Source organism: Equus asinus, chromosome 4 (genome assembly GCF_041296235.1).
Source record: "Equus asinus isolate D_3611 breed Donkey chromosome 4, EquAss-T2T_v2, whole genome shotgun sequence".
Classification (NCBI taxonomy): Eukaryota; Metazoa; Chordata; class Mammalia; order Perissodactyla; family Equidae; genus Equus; species Equus asinus.
The window spans coordinates 31,931,921-31,939,916 of NC_091793.1; the positions used below are offsets into that span (position 1 = coordinate 31,931,921).

At 39.2% G+C, this 7,996-nt stretch overlaps 1 long non-coding RNA gene across 1 annotated transcript in view; it reads right to left on the reverse strand.

Annotated features, from left to right (window-relative positions):
- The window catches only part of LOC123283232 (uncharacterized), a 29,395-nt gene extending 22,483 nt beyond the window's left edge, over positions 1 to 6,912 (reverse strand). Inside the window, exon 1 of the long non-coding RNA XR_011503046.1 lies at positions 6,773 to 6,912. This is a non-coding gene — a long non-coding RNA (uncharacterized lncRNA). The remainder of the gene's footprint in view (positions 1 to 6,772) is intronic.
- Positions 6,913 to 7,996: the final 1,084 nt, after the last annotated feature.

Consider the following 7,996-nt stretch of genomic DNA (forward strand, 5'->3'; position numbering starts at 1 on the left):
CATCTGTTTTAGCAGGCTACCTTGAGTGGGCTGGAGCTCCCATGTGTCATTTTGTAAGTTCTGTCCAGATTTTCTAGGTCTGTCTTGGGTGGATAGACTCCCTAAACCTGTGTTCTCTGGGAAGGAAGTTTCTATGGTAGAAACAATAAACTGCAGAACTGGACCACTAACGGAGCGGCAACTCTGCCATGAACAGGTTGCTGCTTGTGGAATTAAGAAGCCACTTCTACAACTATTAGCTCCAGGGCTTCTGGGACATTGCTAAGTTCAGGAGGCTCCTCTGCCACATCTGGCAGCCGTTGGTACTGTTACTATGACATGCTACCTCTGCTGTGATCTGTAACTAAAAAACGGATGCCATACCTTCTGTCCCAAATAACTCAGTTCTAAACTCAATTCAAATCTTGCCCTAGTGCATCTGAATGTAAAAAGTTAAATCCAATTTGGAGCGCCAGCTACAAGAGAATCAGGAAATGTTTAGCTTTCTAGTTTCTGCAGTATAAGAAGGCAACTGAAAGGCATTAGTGAATTTTGAAAAACCCAGTCCATAGTCTCTGTCCTATAAACACAGGTCTTTTTGACCTCAGAGGCAAAGCTCGTATCTAACACATCATATTAAATGCCACTTCTATCTTAAATATCCTATGGTAGATTGTCAGGTATCTGAATTCAAATTTGCACAATAAGTTTGGCCAAAGATTTCACAAACACTTGCAAAATATGACTACTATATTTATGCTGACAATTTATGGGTTATAAATTACTTGACAGATGAAAAATACAAAAAAGAACAAGATTACAAGAAAAATTGCCCCAAAACACACAGCTAGGATTTATACCCAGTCCTTTGAAGACGAATGAGTTATTGTTCAGATTACACTGTATTAAAATATCTGAATTTATATCACCAAAGCCTTAATTTATCTACCATTTCAATAATGGAGGAATTTATTGTTAACTTTGGTTAACTCAGTAGACATGCTTTCAAGTAATTTTGTCTGTGATAGCTTCGAAATAAACTAGGGGGCTCTGTACCCTTGTAAAGATAATCAGCTATATGGATAGCCTTGAATGACCATGCTTTTTTTCATATTTATTAACCATTAAATTCAGCTCCCTGTATATGAAAGGATAAAAATTATGCTCAAAAATAAAACTCAATTTTTTCATTCATTTCCAGGATTACATTAACTGTGTAAAAATTGAGCCTCTCTTACTATAGATATAAATTGTGAAGATTTTCTGCTAAATGAATTTCATTCTTTATTGACATAATATAAGCTATAATCAATGGGAGCCATATGTCAGCTGAACTATGGGAACTTCGCAATTTTAATAGCAGTTGCTAATATATTCAGTTTATAGATTTTAGTTAAATTTAATATATGAAACTGTTGCTTTTATTTTAAACTATGTAATAATCTTCCTGCTTTTAAAATAGAGCAGAAAATCCAGACTGATTAGGAAAGACTACAGAAGGGGACTAAGAAATATGAACTCTAGTTATCGAGGAATACTGTTTTTATAAATCAAGAGATGATTTGGGGTCACGTGTATACAGTTACATCCTGGAACTGCTGATATGCTCTTAAAGGAAACAGTACTGAGCTTGAAAATTTCTTAACAGTTATAAGGGGGATATCAAGCAGTCACAATTTTCAAATCCAGGACATGTCTCAGAGTCAAAACATAAGTGGGGAGCAAAGGGGTTCTAGGGGTGCAGTGGGGGAACTGTGTCACTGAGAGGAGTTGTAAGTAGTCTGGGTGAGTTCTCTAGGGGGAGTGTGTGAGAAACAATCATAAGAACAAAATCATGGAAAGGAAAAGGAAAAGTTCTCAAAGTCTCTCACCTCTTCTCTTTCCCTCATTTCTCTCTTAGTGTTTCATGTTAGGTTTTACTTGTTCTATCCTTCCAGGCAAGGCCCAGGTGACCTAAAACAACCCCAGAACTGGCCCCACTAATGCCCCAACCTTCTCAAGTTCTTTTCCAACTAGTCCAACATACATCATTTTCAGAGACTTAGGCAAATGGCTTTATTTGCAAGAGTGAGGTAAATCATAAACCAATTTAGAAGGTATTTATAATTTATGAAATCATGTAAGAAATATGAAGAAGATTTATGGGCATGAAATTATGGAAATGAACAGAAAACAATTGTCCTTTTACTTCCCCCATGACTGGGGGAATTTGAATGATGAGGTTGAGAGCTCATATAGGAGGTTAGCTTAGCTCTCTATCAATTAAGCCCCATGTGTGCTTCTAGGCTATAAATTTGTGGCATGAACCCAGAAAGGAAATGACAGTTGATTCCCAGGCAATTAGAACAAAAAGGAAAAAGCTAAACCTTAGACAAAGTGAAAAAGCTTTCTTTTCCTTGTCAACAGCATTCACAGCAAAAAGCATTTTTTGTTAATTCTAGTGGGCTGATAGTGGTCACAAAGGAAGGCATTTTCTTCAGTAAGCCTGATTGGCTGTTAGATTATTTTTATACTATTGTTTTGATGTTCACGAAAGCCCAGATTTCTTCAGATAATTGTTTCTTAATATGAGTTTGTACATGCCGTGTTCTCACACTGTTCTTTCGTGAGGAATATATAGTCTTATCTACAGATAAGAGATGCTGATCTCCGCCAAATTGCCAAATTCCTTTAGTCAAGTTGCAACAGAGTGTTTCTCAAGACTGAGAACAGTAGACAGAAGGTCTTTTTTTTTTTTTGAAGTGTATGACTTAAAAGCTAAGATCACAGCCAGGAACGCAGATTAGCAAAGTATTGTCATGCTTTGTAAGAAGTTGAAAAGGCCTTCAAGGAAAACTCATGCTGTAAATAATCTTTTTTCCCTCCTCGGAGCCAGGCTCATTTGAACCATTGACCCCAGCAAATACATTGTTCAATCTTTTTATTTTCTGTGCAGTGTTAGTTTTTCTGCTTTTATAAACTGTACAGAAAAAAACGCCTACCTAATATCTCTCACTATACCTCCTTTGAAGCTATTTGATAAATTAACTAAGTGTGGTTGTTGCATCCTGTTTTTCAATTTTTATGTAGATAACAGACCAGACTGGAAAGGCATGGAGTATGGTTGATGAGAGCCTGAGTTACGGGTCTCAGTGTTTATATTGTTCTATGTACTCATATTACAAAGCGGTAAATGTTAAGACCACACAGGACTCCTCGTAACAATGAGACATAAATGGAAATCCAATCATGTTTTCTGAGTCTCAATTTTCCCTTAGAATAGAAGGTTTTGAATTGCAAAAAGCAAGTACCTTTCAACGTGTGGTCAGCTTTTCACATGATAGTTTAAAATTCACTTTGATTTTTATTGCTGTTCCTTTACACAACAAGAACTTATAAAGAGCCGCATGAGTTCGCTATGTTTGTGCAGTTGGGTCAAAGGTACTGCAGTTGGCTGCAGGAGGAACAGCAGTAGGAAGGAACTAACTCAAACCATGTTACTGTGTGAAATAAGACATATTTCTTCTCAGATCTCAGCTAAGGTGTTTGAAGACTTAAGCTACACAGATGAGCCAATTCTCATCTTGGCTTGTCTTATAAGAAAAGCCTAAATCTTCACCCTTCTCTCCTTCCTGGATCTGATTTTACACCCTACTTCCAACACTTTCTAAATCTAATTCAAGACACAGAACAGGATACATGTATATGTATATATTTAAATCACACACTGCTGGATACTCTCCAAGAAAATAGACAATTAAACTGTTCGATGAATCATTGTTTTCACAAGTAGGATTCTTCTACAAGCAGAGATACATTATATAAAATTTCCAAACTGAAGAACACCTGGCCTCATATATTTGAGTCAGACTTTGAAATAAATCACTTTTCTTCAGCAGATCTCATAGTGACCACTGTCTGGATGCTGTTCTTCCTCACTTTCTTCTGATAAAGAGATCACTCTGAATCACCCTTTGAGTATATATTTCAAGGTTATGAATTAAAGCCAGTGCTGGATTTTGTTCACTAATTAAATGATCTCTTCATGACTCAAAAAATTAATGCTTTGGAGACTAATTTTTGAATAGTCATTTCCTTTATGAAACAAAAATCCACCAGATAGTTGACATGGGAAGAAATCCATTGATATTCAACATATGATTCTTGTGTTAAATGGTTTAACTCTGTTTAAACTATATTAGTCATGGTTGACGATAGGAGTCTGGTCACTTTTTCACCTGAGCTGCTTCAATTGAATCAGATGTGATGATGCAATGATATGGTGATGGGACTCACAGTAGTAAGACAGGGCAGTGAGGACCTGGAACTATCTGTCGGCCTTCGGGCAGAGTATCTTATTTGCAATAGAAAATGGTATTTGATGGGTTTGTAGATAATACAGGCAGAGGTATTGATAGGCAGAGCTATCTGAAAATATAGCAAGAATATAGATAGAGTGTGAGAGCAGGAGAAAGACACTGGAACTCCCGTGAGTTCTGAGTATGAGGAGAAGCTAGTCAGCAATTGTAAGTCCACCTCCAGCTCCTAGAGGAACAGGGTACAAGGCAGATTCCTCAGAGACAGTTGCATCAGGGGAATGGCTGGGATACAGTTAGATCGTGGAGCCTGAGGCAAAGAATGTGATCTTGTGAAGAAAGTGGAAATTCACTAATGATAATTGGGACCCAGAATTAGGGTCAGACCGAACTAGTTGGGGCAAGAACTTGCTGCTAGCTGCCCGTGTGGTGAACCTTAGCTTATTGAGTCCTTCTGCCTTGCATCTCCTTTGATAGAAACCAAGGTACGTTTGACCTTAAAACAAGAGTGGCAAGGTTCCACCTGAAGGGAAAGAAGAAAATCAGAGGACAGGAATTAGGTAGGACCCAACAATACAAGGGAACACCAGCATATACACATTTAACTTACAGAAATAAATTGCTTTGCTCACCTAAAAGACTGAGTGGGAAATGCCCTCTCATTTGTAACATTTTGCTTTCATTGACCTAAAGAAAGAAACGTTGCAAAACAGAAACAGAGGGCTACTTAAGGCATTCTGGAAAGACACTTTGACTGCATGTGATTTTTGTTTCACATGCTCTTCCTGAAGCTGAACTCCACGTAATATGTGACTCACTCTAGGCTACTAATAAAAAGGAAAGCCAGGAAAAGAGAGAGTTTTTTTGGTTGCTGGAGGATGCTGCTTTAGGAAAACTAGAAGAACAAAGAACTCTTAGTGGATGTTCTTGGAACCAAATACTTTTCAGCAAATACTTATTGAAGCCCAAATATGTGCCACAGGCACTGGGAACACAAAGAAGAATGGCACAAACTGCCTGCCTTGAGAAAAGAGCAGAGGAATGAAAAGCTGTGTAACTAGATAAGTTGAATACAAAATCATGAAGGATGCAATTGGGGCATTAACAAAATATAGAGGGAGTTGTAGGAGGTAATGGTTGCTTCTATCTGTGGTCCAGAAGGCATCAGGCTCCTGGTTGCTTTGAGTTCATTGGAATTAGGAATAGAGGCATTCTTGACAATAAAAGCACCTTTCATTTGCATGGCAAATTAGAGTTTTCAAGGCATTTTCAATATATTGTCTTATGTGCTACACAAAGAGTACATTAATGCAGGTGTTCTCCTGCATTCCTATTTTACACAAGAGGAAACTGGCCCTGAACAGAAAAGTGACTTACTCAAGCCATAAAGAAGGTAAGTAGGAGGACTGGTCTCACATCACATTAGAGAGCTTCCTAGTACATTGGGCCTAACTGCCTTTGCAATCAGGGAAGTTGAGATTATGATACTGACTCTCAATAATTTAGCAAAGCAGCATCAACATAGTGACAAAGACTCTCTTTTTGACCAAACTTTAGACAGGTTCCTCTGAGCCCTCTTTTTGACTAGGCCTCGTCCTTGGGCCTTATCTTTGGCAGCCTTGTCTAGTTGTAGCAAAAGTCCCACTTAAATCAGTTTGGTGAGAATTCCTCCATCCTTGATATCTGAATTCTTACTGAAGGCAGGCTAGGATTATAAGTCATGTTAGCAAGAATCCCCCTACCCTGGATGCCACCTTTTGGTAATTTTCCACCCTCCAGCCCCTCACTCTGCTTGTTGGCTATAAATCCCCAGCTGTCTTTGCTATATTTGCAGTTGAGCCTGATTTCTCACCCTTATTGCAATAGTCTTGAATAAAACCTTCCTTACTATTTTAACAAGTGTCAGAAAATTTTTTCTTTAACAATAATCTTGTGAAAAGATAAACTGAAGCATATCAAAAATCGTCAGCTTTCAGCAGGGACAAGAGTAAATACCCCTGGCAGTATGGAACAACTCCATGGACACAAGAGGCAATCCCCAAGAGAGTACAAAAGATACTACCTGTCCAAGATCCAGAGCCACTCTCAAAGATAACCAAAAGAAAGAAAGACTTGGACAATTCTCCAGAGAGGTGGCAAGAGTCAGTGGGACCCTTGCTGCAAACGGGGTGTAACTCACATTTCTCTCCGGCCGTATTTTTGGGGCCCCCAACCTGATGTTTGAGCTGCCTGCACATGCAAGAACCTGCATGCCCCAGTCAGGAAGAAAGCCAAGCCAAGTTCTCAGGACACAAAATGAGATAGACAAGAAGGCAATAGCTGTCCCCAGGAGAGAAAGATTCACAACCAATGGGAACCCAAAAGCAAATTCACAAGTCACAATCCAAAGACCTAATTCTTACAAATGTTTTTTGCCTACAATGTGAAAGCAAGGGACAATGTGAAATTTTACGTTCCTCTCTTGACCTAGAAGAGCAGCCTTTGATAAGAAGTCCTACCTTTTCTGGCTTCTGCCATTTTCGCCAGAGTTCTACAGGCTCTGGAGCAAGTGAAGTGTCCCAGTGGGTCTCACCATGGTCAAGAGAAACTTTAGAGGAGGAAAAATAATTTCCTCTGAACCCCTTAGAGTGAATGCTTAGCTGACACCCCTTTTTCTTTAGGGCCCCTGTAAAAGGATACGCTTATCTAGGTTAAAAGTTCTCCACTGTGGCCTCTGGAATTCAAGATTATCTTTGATAATGTTAACCTGCTTGTTCAGCCTTAAAATTTTATTCACCTGAGGTCTCACACTGGCCCCAGTCCAGCTTAAATAGAAACCAGTCTGCTCCTGGGCGCGGTCCGGTTTTTGAGTCGGACCGGTTCAACTCCAGCAGGTTTACCAGACTTTGTTCTGAATAAGAAATCACAAAGTCTGAAAGCTCATCACCCAAAAGCTGCGGAGCTAGGACGCGAGAGGGACTTACCCCCGACCCGCTGAGGCAGCGAGAAAGCTGCAGCGGAGCTCAGGGCCTCCACAGGTGCCACGGCTGGTTGCTCGTAGCTCCTGGGGGCCTTTGAAGGGGGTCTCCCTCGGTTCCCTCTTCCTACTGTTACTAACAGAACTGCTAAGATAAACTGAGGCATAGTAAAATCTTTAAAAATTTATTTGAGCAAAAATCAATTTGAATTGGGCAGCATCCAATCCAGCAGATAGGAGCTATACAAAATGAAAAGACTTTTATAGGCAGATGGGAGCAGGAACAAGAAAAATAAACTAGGCAAAAAAGCGGGTTGGCTACCGGAAAGTTACTTTCCTTTAGGGAGTGGCAGGGGTCTATCAGGCAGATTAGCTAACCTAGTGCTGATCAGGCAGGTCCTGATTGATTTACGATTTCGTATCTGGGAGAGGAGAAACTGTAAAGTCTCAGTTTGGTGTTGTGGGGCTTAGCATACGCTGCTCCATTTTGGGCCTGTCTTGTTTTTAATAGTATCTAAAATTGAAATTCTGCTCATAAACCAGCTGAGACTAGCATAATATAGAAAGAGTAACTATTTTCCCCCATGAAAACATATTAATATATTTTAGGCTTGGTGTAAATAAAAACGTTGTCTTTTTCTTTAATTTTATATGCCCACTAAATATGGTGGGTTTATATAAATGTTCAGTAAAATTTAGTGAATCAATGTATCTATATTTGCCAGGTGAAATCATTTATATTAGTCTTATTACTAACGATGCATCT